Source organism: Ovis aries, chromosome 1 (genome assembly GCF_016772045.2).
Source record: "Ovis aries strain OAR_USU_Benz2616 breed Rambouillet chromosome 1, ARS-UI_Ramb_v3.0, whole genome shotgun sequence".
NCBI lineage: Eukaryota > Metazoa > Chordata > Mammalia > Artiodactyla > Bovidae > Ovis > Ovis aries.
Window position 1 is genome coordinate 65115099 of NC_056054.1, and position 20075 is coordinate 65135173.

The 20075-nt window shown below is 40.4% G+C and overlaps 1 pseudogene; it reads left to right on the top strand.

Annotated features, from left to right (window-relative positions):
* Positions 1 to 18503, top strand: part of LOC101113557 (POU domain, class 5, transcription factor 1-like) — a 69439-nt pseudogene extending 50936 nt beyond the window's left edge.
* The last annotated feature ends 1572 nt before the right edge of the window (positions 18504 to 20075 follow it).

The following is a 20075-nucleotide window of genomic DNA, read 5'->3' on the forward strand; positions in this document are numbered from 1 at the left end:
GGAGGGACTGCAGATTGGAGACATTTTATTGTTTTCTCCTTTCTTGCTTTGAAAACTTGCCAAAAACAGAGATCTATTTGAGTGGTTTGCAAAATCCATCTTAAGGTCAACCCTAATTAACTTGAGACCTGGCAGCTGTATGGTTTCCACGTTGTTACACAGCTGCCAAAGGCGACTGAGGTGCCCACCTTCAATGGCAGCGGTGAGTTTGGACTGCCTGCCTGGCTCCTGCAGCCTCCCAGACCAACTTGGCCTCCATGACGTGTAGAATAGGTCAGTGCCAAAGAGAAAAATCTGTCCTATACTTGGGTTGAAGTAGACTGATGTAGGAGTTTAGAATTTCATATTTTGGTAAGTTTAGGAGAACATGGACATCAATTGTATCACATAGTAGGTACTCAAACAGTCTTCTGTTTCTCTACTCTAAGAAGCATGTGGAACAGAGCCATCACTAGCCATAACCAGCCTAGACAAGACAAATTCCAGTTAATTTGACCCTCAAAAGCTAAACAAATTTTGGCCTTAATCCACTGAGATGTGGAGTGGATTGTTATGTGATAGTTGTATGACAGTAGCTAACTGATACATCATGGGTTTAGAAGACAGGAGTTGGAGATTGCTTTATTTTAAACGTGGAGTTCATTAGTGAAATTTGCAAATATATTTACTTCCCCATATTTGGTAAAACTTCAGATACACTTTTGAGTAAAATTTTGAGAGGAGAAGGAAGAAGTTTTGCTAAAATTATCTTTTTAGTTCAAATGACAACTTTAATGGTATCCGAAGCATTTTAAATTGCTGGATTATGAATGTTTGAAAACTTGCCATTAGGTCTGAGTATTCTAGCTTTAATTTTAGATTTGGGAATTTTAAGCAGGGAGGGACTTAATATATGTAGGTCCAAATCTGATTATAGAGTATGTCTGCATATTGCTTAATATCATTTTCTTTTTGTAAAACCTACATATTTTAGTAGGAGTTTTAGTCAGATTAACGAGGCTTTCAAAATACTGTGTCAAAAGATGGCCCTTGATGGGTCAACAGTAACCTCTGTTTACAAGGTCAGACACATCTCTTAGAAAGAAGGACTTTGAAAGAAACCAATCACTACCAAACCAACACAGTCACTTCTAAAATAAATCAGTGTGCAAGTCTATCTATAAAACAGAAGCCATGTTCTTCTGGGCATTAGGACTAATACTAGCTGGTAAGCTTCTTCAGGGCAGGGACCAGGACAAATATACACAACACCCGCCATATGACTGCTTGGGGAGCTGAAGATGAATGCTACCATCGAAGAAAGGCAAGTTGAAACTTACTTCTCACTACTTAGGATCCAGACCAAATGTTGCTCCACCAGAAAGGATGCATTTTTTTTTTTTTTCTCCTCTGTGTTCCCCTGGGACCTGTCAGGTCTATTTCCATGTGTGGCACTGCCACTAGGCTCTCAGCCCTCCAAGACTTGAGACACATTGTACTCCTCTTACATCCCCTATACTTAGCAAGATACCTTAAATCCCCTGTGAGCTTAATAAGCTCTTGTTAGATAAATGAATGCTAGTACTGCCCCAATTTATAAATGAGGAATCTGAAAATCAGAAAGATTAGCTGATTTTCTAGAAATCATACAGCTAGACAAAGTTGGGAAATAGATTTGAATGTAGCTCCAGGTGAATCCAGTTTACTTCTCCTATGCCATGCTTGAGTCAGGGTTCTGGTGGCAATAAACAACATCGTGCAGGTAAAGTACCTAGCACTCTAACAGATACTGAAAACATGTTGCTGACCTTTTGCATGCCTTACTCTAGGACCAGGGATCCCACTATTGGAGACTTCTTTCTCTTCAGGTGAGTTCATTTTCCTTAGAAGTTATCAGCTTACTGCTCATTGAGGAAGTTAGAAAACAAACCAAAAATCCTAGCAGAGTAATGGCTCGTTTATGACATTAAGTATCAACTGGAGTATTGTTCAGTCAGAAACAATCACTTATATAGGAAGAGCTTAAAATAACATGGAAATGCATTCAACAGTGATGTTGGGGTTTTGGGAATGTAGCATCTAATTTCTTTTTTAATATGTGCAATATTTTTGCAGTACTATCACAATGCTTCCAAAATAGATTTAAATATATTGAGAAAAGAATGGAGGGAAAGGTTAGAAGCAAGTTGGCAATATTTGTCTTTAGACAATAATAACAAGGATGATTTTTGTCATCTTTCTACTTTGCCGAAATTTTCAAGTTTCAAAAAATGAGCATGTTTTATTTTTGCATCTGAAAGGCTTTCACAGTAGCCCCCATAACGCATCTTCTGCTTCCCCATCTGCCTTTGGTAGATGGACCACTGTAACCATTTTGTCCAGCTTTGTCAGTGCTTCCACTCTTTTCTTATGGCATCTAAACCTCTCTATTGAACTTAATGGTTTCCATACTTACCTCTTCTGTTACCTGATGGTGAGTTCATTAAGGGCAGGAATTGTCTGATTCCTCTGCATTTCTCCAGTACCCAACTAGAACACAGTCCAAAGTAGTGGGCTCATAAATTTTTGTTGAATGGATGCTATTTCTCGTGACTAAATTCATAATTGGCACCATGACCTCCATGAAAAGGCAGAATAGGAAAATGCGTATGTTTATATGTGTGTATTTCAACAGTCAGAGCTTGCAAACATTGTACTACATGTTTTCACGTCTTCCTTCAATTTTGCACATTCACAAATTAGAAAATAAAACTAAAAATGCGGTTGAGTTTTTTTTCCCGTCTACATTGCCTTTTCTGAATAATGATGACTAGTGCTCAATATGCATGTTTGTCTAACATGAAGTCTGTAAATTCTCTGAATACAGGCAAAATGTATGGAAATTATATCAAATCTAATTTAAGTGTGTTTTCTTAAAATTAGAATGTATAATATTTACTTTCATGAGCAGAACAAATAATACAATTAGTGTTTATTCTTTGACTGCTCTTTTCCTAAACAGCTCAGTTAAAACATGCAGGCAACACAAAAACACAGAGCTTCCCAGTCAATGTTCCAAGTTTCATATGTTAAACAAAGACAGGCCAACCTTAAACCTTTTGATAAATACGATGCTTGTGGTAACTGCAGCATTCACTTCGTATCCCATTTCTCCAAGTTCCTGTCAGCCAGATGTCACTTGCAATGCAAACACTAGAAAAATATGAAATAATAATTTCATACATCATCTATGTGTGCATGAGCCGGTCAAACATTCAATACAAATTCAAACTGCTACTACACACAGAGCAAATATCATCCAAATAATATTTAAAATGATTGAAAGGCTTTTGATTTGGAAGTGTATTCTCTTAAGCTAAGTGGTCCCCAAGACCATCTAGAAAATTCAATTGTTTCATTTTTAAAATGTTTTCTGCCCAAAATTATATCAAACCCTAATGTCTCAATAGAAACACATGGGATTGGATTGCTGACTGGGCGCCTGATGTCAAAGAAAAATCTAATTTCACAATGGCATTTCCTCATACTGTCTCACCAAAACACAAAATTGATAAAATTTTAATGGATAATTTTCAGAAGCAGAATGTTAACCATTGGGAAAATATGAAGGGAAAGTTAGCATTGTAGCGCAAGAGAGGCAAAGTGAAGGAAGGAATTGACTATAAATACAGATATACAATGCTGTATAAAAAGCACTCTTAAAAGCTTTTTCTTATCAAAACCAGAACTTCAACTTTAAAACAGTCCTTACTATCAAGACATAAGCCTTTTCTGTGTCTAAGTTTTTCTTCCCAAATCTTTTCTATTTTGTAAAATGACATAGGAAAAAGAATCATACTGTAAGCTATAGTATTAGATATTCATTTGTACCGTGTTGATTTCTATTTTTGATGTTAGCTGTAAAAACAGGCATGTCTACCCTCAGCTTCAATTAGAGATAAGAGAGAATGGTATTAGATTCAGCCCCATTTCTGTTCACCAAGGCCCTGAATATCATCTCTTTCTGCTTGCTGTTTAGTTGAATTTCCCTGCCTGCCTGCAGGGGAAAAGGTCCCATTCTCTTTGTTTTAAGGAGGGAACTCGATGCTATACAAAAAGCATGGTTCAGAGTAGATAGCTCTTCATCCTACTGTGTGACCTTCAGCATGTCCCTCACCATCTTTGAGTCTCAGTGTTCTCATCCGTAAGGAAGAGAGAGCAATTCCTACCTTATTGTTTTCTTGTGATGTTTAGGAATAAAACTTTAAAAATATCCGACACAGTGCTTGAGGAAGAACTCAGATATTATCCTATGATGATTCTAATTTCTTTGTGCTTCTAATACTTGCTTTCTTGGATTCTGCCTTTCCTAAGCACATCTCTTTCAGCCATCTTCACACAAGTTGGCAGAATGGGCAGGTTTCACATAAAGTGCTGAGGGAGGAAGGGGTAGCCTTCACTGGGCAGCTTTGCTAGAGTGACCCTGGTATCAGTGAGGTGGGCAATGTGATAGCCAAGCCACCATCAACTCTGAAAGTCTCTGTAACCTGGAGCCATGGACTTGGGCATTGGTGACAGCACAAAGTGGCAGCTGCTAATCTCTTATAGGAATCTTGCTCCTTGGGGACACTAAGGACGGCCATCCATTTTCCTCAGGACCCCACCTCCATACCACCAAGGCTCTCTAAAGTGGACCTCAGGATTTTTAAAGCGGAGTTGACTACAACACTGATGTTCCTGCTTAAAACACCTGAAATTGACTAGAAATATATTTAGCATTTCCCCTTCTCCCTCACCTCCCTGTCCTTCAACTCCCTCTCCTTATCTCTCATTCATCTTCTCCACTACAATATATTTTCCTATGAGAGCAGGTCCTGGTTCTTAAAGTATCCTCGTATACATCTTTTCTTGTCTCCAGCTCTAGCACAAGGCTTTGGATTATGAAGATCATTAATAAACATCTAGTACTTAATATTGAAGAGAGTTCTTTCTCTTGAGGCGGCTTATTTGACTGAATAAAACTGACTGTATTTATTAGCCTAGATGAGGGGACGGTATGGCATAGTTGCTGACAGTATAGGGTTTAAAATCAAACAGAAACAGTTATCCCAACTCCTCTACCTTTACTTATTATTGTGGGCAATTTTTAAAAAATGTCTCTGAGTCTTAGTTTCCTCAATTGTAAAATGAGAATGATAATCATTTCTTCTTAGGATTCTTCCAAATAGCATTGCCAGATAAAATACAGGTGGTGGTAATGGTTTAATCACTAAGTTGTATCCTACTCTTTGCGATCCCATGGACTGTAGCCTGCCAGGCTCCTTTGTCCCTGTTATTTCCCAGGCAAGAATAATGGAGTAGGTTGCCATTTCCTTCTCTAGATAAAATACAACACCCCCCCGCCCCCCACCTTAAATATGAATTTCAAGTAGAAAACATTTTTAAGTATAAGTATATCCCCAATACTGTATGAGACATTTATACTGCAAAGAATGTGTTACTTATCTGAAATTCAAATGTAACTAGATGTTAACTAGATTTTAATTTGCTAACTATGGCAACCCTAATTATAACGACTAAATGAAACAATACATTTAAAAATGCAGTTACTAGCTTCGTGCCCATTGGCTAGTAGGTGCTTATTAAGTTTTATCTCATTATCTTCTACCCTCATGGGGCTATTGTGCAATTAAATGCCTGGTGCATAGTACCAGTTCAATAAATCTGAATGTGTTTTTCTTCTCAAGGCTCAACCCCAAAGAATACGCTTTATGCCTTCAACAGAGGAGAGATCTCATTGACTTGCAACATTTTTCTCCAGGTGGCTTGCTTGCTTCTTTCTCCTTCCCAGGGCATGTTAGCCTCATGGAGTCCAGACGGTTTGACATGGCCCTGGTGAAAGGGCAAAACTAAAGGAACCAAGTTGTTGATACAGGTCCCCCTCAATTTAAGGCAACTTGATCTCTGAAAATCTGAATTTACTGTGGAAATAGATGTTAGAAATTCTTTAATTTGCGAGCCCTCTGAAGTGCTCCAAAACAAAATTGTAAAAAAGAGTTTGATTTACAAAAACACAGAAGTAATATAACCTGTTCAGCGAAAAATCCGCTACCTAAAGTGTGCTATAAAGGCATCGCTAACAGCTCTATAAAACTCTGCCTTCCTTCCACAGGCACCCCTCACCCTGCAAGACAGCTCTTCCGGACACTGTTATTCATCAGGACAGAAAAGCTTTCTTCTGCGACTGTTGCCAAATGCCCTCCTGGGGCAGCTAGGCATGAACTTGGCTATCCGCAAAAGATATGGGCCAGGATTTTAAGGACACTTTTTGTTTTCTTTACAAGTTCAGTGTTGTTCCTCTCTGAGAAGCCAGAGATAGTGCATAGGACATGATTCAATGGAAAGTCTTTGTATGAGAAAATGGCTCTTTCAACGTGGTCTATCTGAGGATCAGCACATTTGGAGTCTGTCCGACCCATGGTCCCAGACGTACAGCTGGTTCTGCCGGACCAGAGAGAAGCTGCCAGCATCCAGAGAGAAACTCCCCTTTGCCCCAGTTTTTTCCCCATGTCTGGAAAATAGTTGGGGCTTAAAACTTTTGAATATTTCTAGATTACACATCAAATCATTCCATGGGAATCAAGTTCTTGGCTGACAGCAGAAAGCAGGTACTGTCCACTTCCTTCAACTCACATTCTCATGTAAACAGGCAGCCACTGTGGTACTCAGCACCAGCTGCAGCTTCTGGGTGGTCCTGTAGGAAGTTCCAAGCAGATTGCAGTGGAGTCTCCTAGGCTGGTGGTCACACAGCTCAAGTAAGCATCTGTGGGAGAGAGCACACTCTCCAAACTCCAGTCTCGGGTGGAAATATCAAAGCCAAATCTAACTTCCCAGAGAAGGTCTGTGCTTCAGAATTAAAAAACAAAGCTGAACCAGACAGAAACATAGAGGCAAACAGCGAGTGGATTTTTCTGGCAAGCAATCGTCAATATAAAAATTTGGGTGTTCTGCTCTCCTTTTCTCTTGGGCATATAGAAGTAGAGTCTTCTTAAGTACATGCTAATTGATCAGTGTGATGGCACACTAAGGTACGGTCTCCTGAGAATTTCCACATCTTTCCTTAGGAAGGTAAATGGGGGATTTCTGGGGTGGAATCCCACCTCCACCACTTATCAGCTGTTTAACAAGTTACTTAAACTTTCTGTGTTGTTGTGAGAATATAAATGCATTAATACACACAAAGGTTTAGAACACTGCCTGGCTATAGTAAGCCTTAAAGAAGTATTAACTGTTCTCAACATAATTAAAATGTTAATAGCCATGCTCTGTGTGTGTATAGTGTTTTATAGTTATAAAGTACTTCTTTGTCTCTTTTGGTGGATCTGTAGGGGAGCTGAGGTGGAGTGAGACTGAGAAATCTCCTTTTTTTTTTTTTTTTGCATTGAGAGAAGGGAGAAATAGAAGTAATCAGATGGCTCACTGAGATTGTTCTAGGTAGAAAGGGTGGTATATGTGACTTAGAGGTAGAAGAGGCACGTTCCATAAAGGAGCTATTGAGATGGTTGCTGGGTTGGAACTGAGAACCCACAGCAACCCAGGGGCATGGACAGTCAGTGAATAGAAATGAATGGAAATTAAAATAAATGTTTATAAAGAACTTACAAAGAAAAATCAGGAGTTTAAATGTAATTTTGGAGACAACTAAGGTCATGGGTAATGATTTAACATTTTGAGAAGAACCTAAGTTGACTTGCCCTATACCTTACTCTAAGTCTGTTACAGATGAAGATTTAAAGATTGAATGTATAAAAAAATTTAAAGAGCATAGAGTAACCAGAAGAGAAAATTTAAAATGAAAAAGTATTTTGGGTGGGTTTAATTTTCTAAGCTTTGAATCAATAGATCAAATATTTTTGAGTGTTCACACTTTCCTTATGGTATTCATGGACCAAATCAGATAAAACAATTTTAGGGCATAAAAGTAGCCCTTCCAATAGAAGCTTTTTGCTTTCCCAAGTTTCATCTTTCAATCAAGACCCTCAGGCAGGGCATGTATAGTCTGTCGTACCAAGCAAAAAGTGAAAATATGGAGGCCTTTGTTCAAAAACAGGAAGAAGTATAAAATTTTATTTCTTCTGTGGTATCTCCTTTGAATTGTCATAGTTTAAATTTTCTATTAATGTAATTCTAAGTAGAAAAAAATAAAGATTTTTAATTATTAGCATGAATTTTATTTACTGTTCATCTTTATATTGGCAATGCCAGTTTAAAATGTAAATACAAAAGTATTTATATTATGTGCAGAATTACTGAAATTGCATAAGTTTTATTTCATAGTTTGTACATGCATATGTATTTTGCTACCAAAGAGTGGAAATGGTACACAAAGCTAACTCAACTGTCTTTATCACATTTATTTATACAGACACATTCACCAACATGGTGCTTTCAATTGACTGATGGAAAGGTAAGGAAGAGGGGAAAACAAGGACTCTGGATTGCCCTAGCACTTCCTTTACTTCTGTGTCATCATTTTCAGCTTAAGTGATTGGCTAACACATGGATGTAACATGAGTAAGAAGGATATGATATGATTCTTGATTGTTTGCATTTGTTAGAACACCATGCCTTCTTTATGTGTTCTATGTTTGAAGCAACTTCTGGTGGAATGAAAAACCTAGCAACCGGGACATATCAGCATCCCCTCCTCCTTTGCTTATAGTCATGGATATAGCATTTTGACCTTGTACTTGCTTTGAGTCTTCCACAGTAACTCCCTCATATTGTAGGTCCAACAGAATTGTACACACATCTGGGGCATTGTGAATTCCAAGTGTGAATGGGGCAGCAAGGACAGACAGACATGCATATTGTATATGTATATTCCCGGTTCATGTGCCTGCTCCATTCTACCTTAGAGTGTCACCTGCAGAATACATTCCAAGATTTAATTGCTAAGAATTTTAAGATAGTGACAGTCCAGTATCATTAGTCCCTTTAGACTGCTCAGGTACACACCAGTGAAGTAGGCCGCATCTTTAAGCAAGGTTCTCCTTCATCTCAGTTTCAGTTACTATACTGTCTTTGGAGCACCCTCAGCGTAATATAGTCCAAACAAGTCTTATATAGTGGTTTCTATCATTTAAGCCTGTAGTGGTCTCTTTTAGATTCATCATAAGCTCTTGGAAAGGAAGAACTGTATTTTATAAGAATTTGCATCTTCAGCAGAATGCGGTGTTTATGGGAGGTGTTGTTGTGAATACTGATGGCGGTGAGCACCCCACACAATGTGACTCAACGGATCCTTGAAACCAGAGTTAGTAGTGCTTCTTATTCTATTCCTACTTGCTAAATCCTTTATGTCAAACTAACAAAAAAGTGAGGTACCCTGGTTCCTACTTCTGATATTCCTTTTCAACCTGTCACATCTTGAGGAATCGCCAAAAGTTTACCTTTCTAGTATGGGTGAACTTTCTGGTTCTTTCCTAGTCTGTGGCTACAGTGTGCAGGCCTCCATACTATCTCAGTCCAAAAATTGTAGGGTGCTTCTACCACCTCCAAGTCTAATCCCTGTGAAGACGCAGTGTACGCAACCACTGCTAGGATCTTGGACAATCAAATCTTTGTGTGTATAAGATACAAATCCTACACATACAAATATTTAACCCCCAGGGTGGAAATGAAATGACACAATGACTTTAAAATATACAGACATGAGCCAGTTCACCATAGTGAAAAAAGACACTCCAAATTGAGGCCAAAATGTGTAACACGTTACTCACCTTTACCCTCTTAAACCCAGGGGCTGCAGCAAGCCCTATACCAACCAAGTAAGACGGTACTGTAAAAAGATTCTAGGTGTATAGCTTAACTATATCTCTAGTATTAAATCATTTCCAAGAGTGGCCCCAAAAGGGGAGAGTCTGAAAGATCTGCATTTTGTGTTGAAGGACCTAGAATCTATCTAGTAATAAAGGTAAAAGCCAGAGAAGCCAACATGTCTACCTAGACCAAGGGGATGAACACAGGGCCAGACAGAGGAAATCAAACAGAGAATACTATGGTCCAGATATTTTCTAGACTGCAGTAGACAGCAAATGGAATGACATAGAGCAGATGATTTAGAATGACTTTTGGTGAGTACGTGGTTCAGTGAATTTAAAGGCATTGACTCTGGTCTAGACACATGGCCAAGGATATGTCAATATGATCACTGTCCTTGCTGGATAGCACAGCTCGTGGGATAAACAGGATTTACAGAATGAAGGAAAAAACTCAGGAAATGCTATCCCTGTATTCACCATGAGGATCAGAGGAAGAAATCCAAGGCAACTAAGCAAAATAATAAGAGTAAATTTGGAAAAAAGAAAAAAAAAAAAAAAACCACCAAGGGAAGGAAGGAACAAAGGGAGAAGGAGAAAGAAAATGATTACAGTTGACTTGACCTTTTATAGGGCTTTCCTGGTGGCTCAGGGGGTAAAGAATCCACCTGAAATATGGGAGACCTGGGTTTGATCCCTGGGTTGGGAAGATGCCCTGGAGAAGGGAACAACTACCCACTTGAGTACGGGTTCTTCATCTGTGGATTCAAACAGCTGAAAATATATGGGAGAAACATTCCAGAAAGTTCTCAGTAACAAAACCTGAATTTGCTGTGCTGGTAACTACGAACATAGCATTTACACTGTATTAGGTATGTAGAGATGATTTAAAGTAAATAAGAGGGTGTGTGTGGGCTATACGGAAATGCTACGTCATTTTATATTCGTATAAGGGACTTCAACTACGGCAGATTTGGTATCCACGGGAGTCCTGGAACCTGGCCCCTGCGAATACAGAAGGAAGACTGCATGTTCGTGAAAGTCCCCGGCCTTGCACAAGTCCTGACACATGGAAGCAATTTCAAGTCAGTGAGAGATTAGAGAAATTAGAAAGGAACAAAATAAACTATGATTTAGTTTCGATTAGTGCAATTTTTCTCTTCAATCCCTGCCCGCTAAAAATGGCACAATATACCCCATGATGAGAAACTCCAAAGACAAACACTTAATCGAAGTTGGTTGATACCTTTCCTAAGGGTGCTCATCTTCGGACTGGGAAGAAGAGAATGAAGGAAAGATGGGGAGTGAAGGAGAAGAGAATGGATGGCTCGCTCATCGATTCCAATCAAAAGCAGCTTGAGTTGCTCCGAGGGTAGCCTCTGAGGCGTGGTTGCCAAACGAAACATGGAGAAGTGGACCCGCTATGATCCACAGAGACTCGGAGACGCTGAAAGGCCACCTCACAGAGCTAAGAAAGATCTTCTTAGGAAAGCATCTCTGAGGGGCCATGGTTTCTGTGTTCATCAAAAATCCCCGAAAACCTAAGAATTGGGAGGTAGTCAGAATTGATTTAATCCTTTTTACTATAAATCTCATTTCTGCAAATGATTAACAGAGGCAGAGACATAAATGGTAAAGTCTCGATCAGGGAAAATGCTGTCAGCGTATCATCTAGATAGATTAGAAAATGAGCGCTCAGGTTTCTGTGAAGGAAGACTAATGACATTAAGTCAAGATGAAATAGAAGGGAGCGTTGCACAGGCTCTGAAATCATAAACCATGAGCTCACCCTGACAGAGGACCCTCAGCAACTTTCTGAACTGGAAAATTATCAGGAGTTTGGGCTCAGAGTAGGGTCTTAGGCCTCATTTAGAGTCCCTGGTTTGTTTGGGTTTGTTCTGCATGGCCTCGCCAAGGTTCTGACAATTGTATGAAAGTAAGATCCTTCTGCCTACAGCTTTCAGTGCAATTGATCGCACACTCCGAAACAAGAAAAGGAGGGTTTGGCTCACTACAATAAATAAACATTTAAGAAACTTCCATACTGTGCAACCATCTGATTTTCGAAGTGTCACAATTCCGGTGCCTTTCAGAAAGAGGGCTGTTACCCTGAAATCAGTGGTGGCTGAGACCAACATCCTTTGTTTAAGTTAAGATCAAATAGTGAAGCAAGTATATAAATTCCTGCCAAATAAAGCTAAACCAGGCCTTCTGCTCTGTTTAGTAGTGGGAACAAGCCTGTGCGTCTGCTTCACATGTGGTGTATCACTTGATTACTTTAAGTGTGTCTCCCCTGAAACACACACACACACACACACAGACACACACACACACATGCTTCCCCTTTTTAAAATAAGCCAGTAGAATAACTTCAAGTATAAATAGTTTCCTACAATTTCCCTGTGATTTGATAGAGTAAATCTTTTGTGTTCTATTGCAGTGTCTTTAAGTTGATCCATCCTTTTTCAGTGACACACAATGATTAACTGTAAATTGCTCCCATCATCTTAAAAACTAAGAGTCCTTGCAAACTCACCATGAGCGAGTCTTTCATACTTAGGCAGGGAGAACTGGCGTCCCTGACATTTGCTGTCCTGTGGCTAGGCCAGGAATGATTTCCAAGCCTCATAACACACCACTGATTTTTAGGAAAGATAGTCCTATTAATCTAATATTCAAGGTAAAATCTTTATCCAGTTTCAGAGTTGGAATGGTTATGTGAAAAATAATTCCCATTCTCTAACCCCAAACCCCTTATTATGGCTACACCGCCAGCAGATAAAAATATACTGTTCCTCACCTCAAATTTCTAAAATATGCAATAGATAGATGGATAGTTAGGTGGGTAGATACTTACTGTTCAATTCTAATGTTTCTGACTTAAAATTTTAAGGTCATTGTCTCCTTTCTGACACCTTTTATTACATCAATATCCCATTATATCATTATAGACTCATGAAGCAATGTACTTTTACATTTTGCAGGATAATGACTCTTTTGTATTTCAGTTTTTATCATAATATAAATCTTGAATTGCAATTTGCATATCTTTTGTTTAGAAAAAGAGACCCCTATTTAAGACTTTGTCATTTTAATACATAAGCTTAAAGTGGCTTTTTTTTTAAAGAAATGCACCGAAATATTCCAATTTATTCTTCAACTGAATAACTGAATCTGATTCAACTTCTACTGCCGCATCAATAAGTTAACAAATGTCCTGAACAATACATTTCCAACAGTGATGGCTCCACTGCTTAGTCCTCTGTGCCGGTAGGTTTTCTGCCTGTTACAAGACCAGTCAAATTTGTAATGGCATCTTGGACTGTACATCAGGCTAGTTTTACACACACAGGTGTGAACACATGCATCTTTATGTATGTGTGTGTATATATATATGACTAATTTATTTATGTCATGTGAAGATATGAAGAGTGCACTATGTAAGTGTGTGATCACTCAGTCGTGTCTGACTCTTTGCAACCCCATGGATTATAGTCTGCCAGGCTCCTCTGTTCATGGCATTCTCCAGGCAAGAATTCTGGAGTGGGTTGCCGTTTCCTACTCCAGGGGATCTTCCTGACCCAGGGATCAAATCCACATCTCTGGGGTCTCGTGCATTGGCAGGCAGATTCTTTTACCACCCGTGCAGCCTGGGAAGCCCAGCGCTAAGCCTATATACAAATGTATGTATATGTATATATGTTTGTTTATTTTTTTCACATAAAGAGTACACTGTCTGCTCATCAACTCTTTTACTTCTTTTACTTTGTTTCTTCCCTTTGTTAAACCATCTGTTTAAGAAACCTGAGAAATTTGTCACTGTGACAGAACTTGGGTAGATTTGAAAGAGCCTTTAAGAGACAGGGCGTGAGCAGCATCCTGTGGCCTCTGCACAGCAGGAAGGGAGCAGGCAGAGTGCTGAAGTATCTAGCATCCCTCATGCCTAATGCAGTGCTTAGCACACAGTAAGTGCATACCAAATAGTTGTTGAATAAATGAATGGATGAAATGAACCAGAACTTTTCCCCACTCTTTTATCAAATTAGTAAACTGCCTCAGGAGCTCTCCCTCTCGGAGACTGACAGACCCTTTACAGTCCCTTTGTCCTGCCTGGCCCATAGCATTGCTCAGTTGACTTTACTCCACTCTTATGCATTCATTCCATTCTACAACGGTTTGGTGAGATCAAAGGTTAAAGCTGTTGCAAAAAAGCTACCTTTCTGCAATAAAACAAACCCAACATCTTAAAAGTAAGTTTAAACTTGTACTTTCAAATGTCCTGATGACACACCTGAACCAATTGCTTAGGTTAAATGAGCGGCAACTAAGGGCTAAACAAGAGTGAACGAAATGTGGAGCTCCCAACCAGGACTGGGAAGCCACAAAAAAATGGAGTTGAAATCCTGGTTCTTCCATTCACTAGCTGTCTTCATTTCTGCAAGTGATTTCATTCTCTAAGCCTCAATTTCCTCATTCGTAAAGTGGGAGTGGGAGTCCTTCCTTACAGGGCTGCTGTGAAGACTAAGCGTGACAATACACATGAGACGGCTTATGTAGCCCATATTACGTTTGCAATGTGTGTTCACTTGCACCGCCAGCCCTTCTTTCCCTCTCTCCTTCCCTTATGCAATTATTTCAAATTATTTCTCTTTCTTCCTGGAGAGAACGGAACATTCAAATGTGTCTTCAGACTTGGCCAGAATGAGGTAGATGAGCCAGCGGGAAGTGAACCAAAACAGCCAGAGCAGAAAAACCAATCTCGTGCCCTGAGGGCTTTGTCTCCTCAGAGCCCTTCAGCTCTCCCTGACCTTCCCCTTGGACTAGGACATGTGCCCCAGGCACTCCAAGAAGTCCACATTTGGCCAACCTGGCTGACAGTGACTCTGTGGGGAGCTTTGCAACCCCCGTAAACATAGGCAATTAAACCCCTAAAAGCTCTTAGGCTTATTGCCCAGTAAATTCACAATGAATAGTAACCTTAATAAATGTTATAAATCTCACCTCAGAGCCAACAGGAAATTCAAACTTTTGCATGTGTGGGAGGCAAAATGCTGCTGAAACAAAAGGGAGGTGTGTGGACAAGGAGAACATTGTGCTCGGCCTCCTTACCTCTGGCAGCACCAGAGCACCGTGGGCCTGGGAAAGGCCCTTAATTGTATTTTGTGAGGCAGTTCTCTGGACTTCTGACTCCTCTGGTCCTTCACCTGCCTTAACTCTTTCTTGTCCCAGTGGCCCAAGAGGTCATCCATCCATAGACATCTCCTACGGATTGAAATAAATAATGGAAGTAAGGAACAGGGACAAATTACGGACAAGTTGCCTTTTAAAGTCAATGTTTCAGTCAGAAACAATTTAAAAAACTTAATGAAACTCTAAAACTGAAACTTAAACTCAGTGCTATAAAAAAAGGGAATATTGAAGAAGAGAAACCACTGGATATTTTGATCCACACCCTCACTCACAAAAGGGTGTTAGTTTTAATAAACAGTTACAATTTGGGGCTGTTATGAACCATAAGGCACACTCCTGGCCGTGTTTCCAATTTCCTCTCTTGCCTTTACTGCTGTTATATTAAGGTCTGTGGTGAGGCAAATCTTTATTAAAAAAAGGTGAGGAGAGCAATATTCCAGATTAGATTATTTCACCTGTTCTAACTGTGCACCAGCCAATCAGAGATCTTCAGTGTGGGTTTAAATGCAGCAGCCCTCCCACCTCTGGGGTTGACAGAGAGGGAGTTTCAGCCGCTGGTTACAAAGTGAATGCAGATTAGGTCGTTTTAATTACTGACTTTAACTGAGTATGGAATACATTTTCCAGTCGCAGAGAGGGGCAAATAAATGCATCTGGAGCCTCCTCCATCATGGAGATAATTACACTGGGACTGAAAAACATCTCGGGAGTGATGAGCAATGTGGTAGAACAGTCTTCTAAGAAGGTGTCTTTCCTTGAAGGATGGGTTAACGTGGAGGGGACATTGACTGACTTCATATGGAAATAAAAAATTTTCTCTTTGAAGACCCAATTCATGCAGGACTCCTCTGGAGAAAAATGAAGGAAATGCTCAGCATGTTGGAAATTACCTAGAACACAGTCCTCAAATAGCAAACATCCCATTAAAGCCTATGCTTCTTTGACTCTCTTGGAGGTTTCTTTAAGACAATAGACTTTCTCAGAGTGAATCATCATCAGGGACTGCCAAATCCTTTAATTGTTTCTGAAATTTCTCTAATTGTGGGAGTTGCAGAAAAGTACTTTTATGTATTGAATGAATGGCTTCTATTCCCCAGTGTTAACAGTTTCTTTATATCCATTCCTTCTCTTTTCATTTTGGTAGGTATAGGACACTTCTATTCCAAGCCAATACATACATGGGATCTTACTGAATAGTGTTATTAAGGCATGGGATAAGCTACTTAACCTATGGCATAGCCAATTCCACGTCATAATAAGCTATGTTGTTACACCATTTTACAGAATTTATTTTAGAAACACAGGTTTTAAAATTCTTAACAGGAGCATCCTCCTTATATCTACCCACATTCAAATACAGAGGGCTTGCTCCTGTGAGCAGTCCTACCCTATAGAAAGATAATGTATATTGTAAATGTGAGTAATATAAAATTTTCTTGCATAAATAATTTAAAATTTTCTGATAGTCATATTAGAAAAAACATAAAAGAAACAGGTGAAATTAACTCAGTATGTTATTTAGTCCCACATTTCCACAATATTATTATTTTCACATATAAGCAGTATGAAACCTTTATTAACAAGACATTTTACGTTCTTTTTCATAACTATGTCTTCAGAACCTATTTTCTTGAAGACATTTTGCATCTTACATTTGAGATGCAAGCACATCTCAAATCAGATCAGCCACAGTTCAAATGCTCAATAGCCACTGTGGCTACCAAATTAGTCAGGGCAACTGTAGACTCAAAAATCTCTAATGCTTTAAAGAGTTTATCTGATTCCATCCTCCCTTCTAGTCCCTTTGGTGTAAATTGCTACCATTTTCTGACCAACTACATCTGTTTTAAAACCTTACATGTCCTGTGAGTTCTGAGTAAACCCAGGTCCTATCATATAACAACAGACCCTTGTAGTTTCCAGGGGGCTGAACTTGATACTTCCCGATGTTTATTCTGAGAACATAAATCCTCATCTTTTAAGATGCCTGTTTCCTTCATGTGTGTTCATAGGAGTACCAGTCCCTACATGCCAATCACCACAGAGAAGAGAGACTCCAGTTTGGAGTCAAAAGAAAGCCATCCACGTTCTACAGGTGGGGTTTTATTAAGGCAGGACACCATCCTCACCTCCCTTGTCTGCTCCTGTAGGGCAGTCTCAAACCCCACAGCTCAGTCTGCATTGAATCCATTTTACCCTTTGCCTTGTCCTTCTGCTATATATTCAATCTGACAGGCCATCACCACAAGTAATTTAACACTGTCTTCACCTTGAGATAATCAAGAACTCAGGGGGTAGTTTTTAAGTACAAACTTAAATATATATGTACAAAAACATATGTTTCTTCCTTTCTCTCACCCCTAATCACAAAGAAGACATAAAAAGTACCTTCATAGTTGTTTCCCGAAGAAAGATTTTTTATTAGTGCACTAATGGATCTTTAAAACTTCCTTCAGGCCTTCTCTCCCCTGCTGGGCGGTGCAGGCCATCAGCAGGGAGGGCCACAGCCAGGCTGGGTTGATCCTGGGACCTGGATGAGCTTCGAAGGGCCTCCGGGTGGGTCAGGAATCTGGCTGGAGCTTGTGCCCAGCGCGAGGTGTGGGGGCTTCCCCTGTGCCCTCACTCTATGACTTGTGCAGAGGGATGGCCTGCTCTGCACCGCAGGTTAGAGTGGGGCCGGTGCCCTGAGGTGTCCTGGAGGGTGCCTCAGCCCGAGGGCGAGGCAGGAACCAGGGTGGAGAGCAACACCGAGGGGGCCTCCCCGGACCACTGCACCGCCCCACCCAGGCACCATGAAGCTGGGCAAGGAGAAACTGGAGCGGACCCTGAGGAGTCCCAGGACATCAAAGCTCTTCAGAAAGACCTGGAACAATCTGCCAAACTCCTAAAGCAGAAGAGGATCACCCTGGGATATACCCAGACCAATGTGGGGCTCACCTGGGCTCACTCTTTGGAAAGGTGTTCAGCCAAAGGACCACCTGTCAATTTGAGGCTTTGCAACTCAGTTTCAAAGAACAGGTGTAAGCTGTGGCCTCTGCTGCAGAAGTGGGTGGAGGAAACTGACAACAACGAAATCTGCAGGAGATATGCAAGGCAGAGGCCCTAGTGCAGGCCCAGAAGAGAAAGTGGACGAGTATGGAGAACTGAGTGAGAGGCAACCTGGAGAGCCTGTTCCTGCAGTGCCCGAAGCCCACTCGGCAGCACATCAGCCACTTCGCCCAGCAGCCTGGGCTACAGAAGGACGTGGTTCCGGTGCCATTCTGCAACCATTGCCAGAAGGGCAAACGATTAAGCAGCGACTATTTCCAACCAGAGGACTTTGATACTGCTGGGTCTGCCTTCTCAGGGGGAGCTGCACCTGTTCCTCTGACACCAGGGCCCCATTTTGGTACCCCAGGCTATCGGGGCCCTCATGTCACTACGCTGTACCCCTACATCCCAGTCCCTGAGGGTGAGGCCTTTCCCTCAGTGTCTGTCACCGCTGCAAGCTCTCCTGTGCATTCAAACCAAGGTGCCTGCTCTCCCCAGGAATAGGGTGTGGGGGGAGAGGAAGGGAGACCTAAGGAGAGAACCCTGGGGTTTGTACCAGGGCTTTGGGATTAAGTTCTTCATTCACTAAGAAAGGAATTGGGAACACAAGGGTGTGGGGACAGGGAGTTTGGAGAAACTGGTTGGAGGGAAGGTGAAGTAGGATGATGCTCCTGACTTTAATCCCCATATCACTCATCATTTTGTTCTTATATAAAGGCCTAGGACCTAAAAACAAAACAAAGCTTCCTTCAGTGTAAATGAATGTGTCCTACCACTTAAAAAAAATATTTATTTATTTATTTGGCTGTGTTGGGTCTTAGCTATGGCACTTGGACTTTCTCCAGGGCATGTGGGATCCTAGTTCCTGGACAAGGAATCGAATCCATGTCCCTTGTATTAGGAAGCAGATCCTTAACCACTGGGCCACCAGGGATGTCCCATCCTACCACATCCTTACCAGAAGTAAGGAACCTGAAAGATCCAGAGGAGGAATGCTGAGGTGGAGGACCTGTCAGCCAGGGGGCATGAGGATTTGGGGGCACTTCATTTCTAAATTTCTACCCTCATTAAAAAAAAATACAAAACCCTAAAAAAAAAAAGACAAAACTTATATTCAAAAATATTCTGTCATGATATCAGCATATGCTTGTAATCTTGCTATTTCAGAAGCCTATTTATCTAAAGTCTTTTGATGTCACTCATCTCAAAGTATTTGATCTGGTCAGCAAAATGCCTTGGAATACTGGTTGTTTGTGAAAGAAAGTTCATGTGAACAAAGAGCCAAAACAACTAAAGCAGAGATTGAAAATTCAGGTTTAGTGGAAAAAGAATTCAAAAGCTTCAAGTGCCATGTATATATACACACACATATATATATTAAATTTTATCCAACATTTTTTCAGTTATATAATAATTGACCATTGTTCTTAATTAAATAATTAGGCTATTTTTTTGTTATAGAGAAAACATCAAATATGGGGTTTCATTTTTAGTACCTTCTTCCTGGGTCTCAATCACTCACTTCTGTTACAGGCCATTAGAACCAATACAGCTATTATACAAGATGTCCACGCCCGGTTGCAAGTATTTAAATGTACAGGCACTGTGTCAATTAGAAAAGGAAAAAGAAAGAAAAGAGATGAAAAGAAAATCCTAGCACGACAAATGCAAACCCATAAAGCAGCAGCAAGTGCCACAGAAGCAGTCTCCCACCTCTTCTCTTGCCAAGACTGCCGCTGTGTTCTGAGCTGGGTAAATGATGCCAGGTCCAGATAATGTGTTTTTGTTCAGGGCCAGACTCCAGGGGCTCTCCAGGTGAGTAGAAAACTCCTGATGCTGAGACTGGGCAGCCTCCGACCCTGTGTGATCCTGTCCTACCTGATCAACCATAATGCAAATATCCTGAGGCTCTTTGAAGACAGTGAATCTGAAAAGATTTACGCTTGTCTGAAAGTATATTTTTGAGGGTTTTTTTTAAAAAAATCTTCTAAACATTAACTAAAGGAATTGTACATGTGAGAAAAATTCAAGGTTTATAAATGTTAAGTGAGTTGTTTAAGATCATGTAACTAGTTG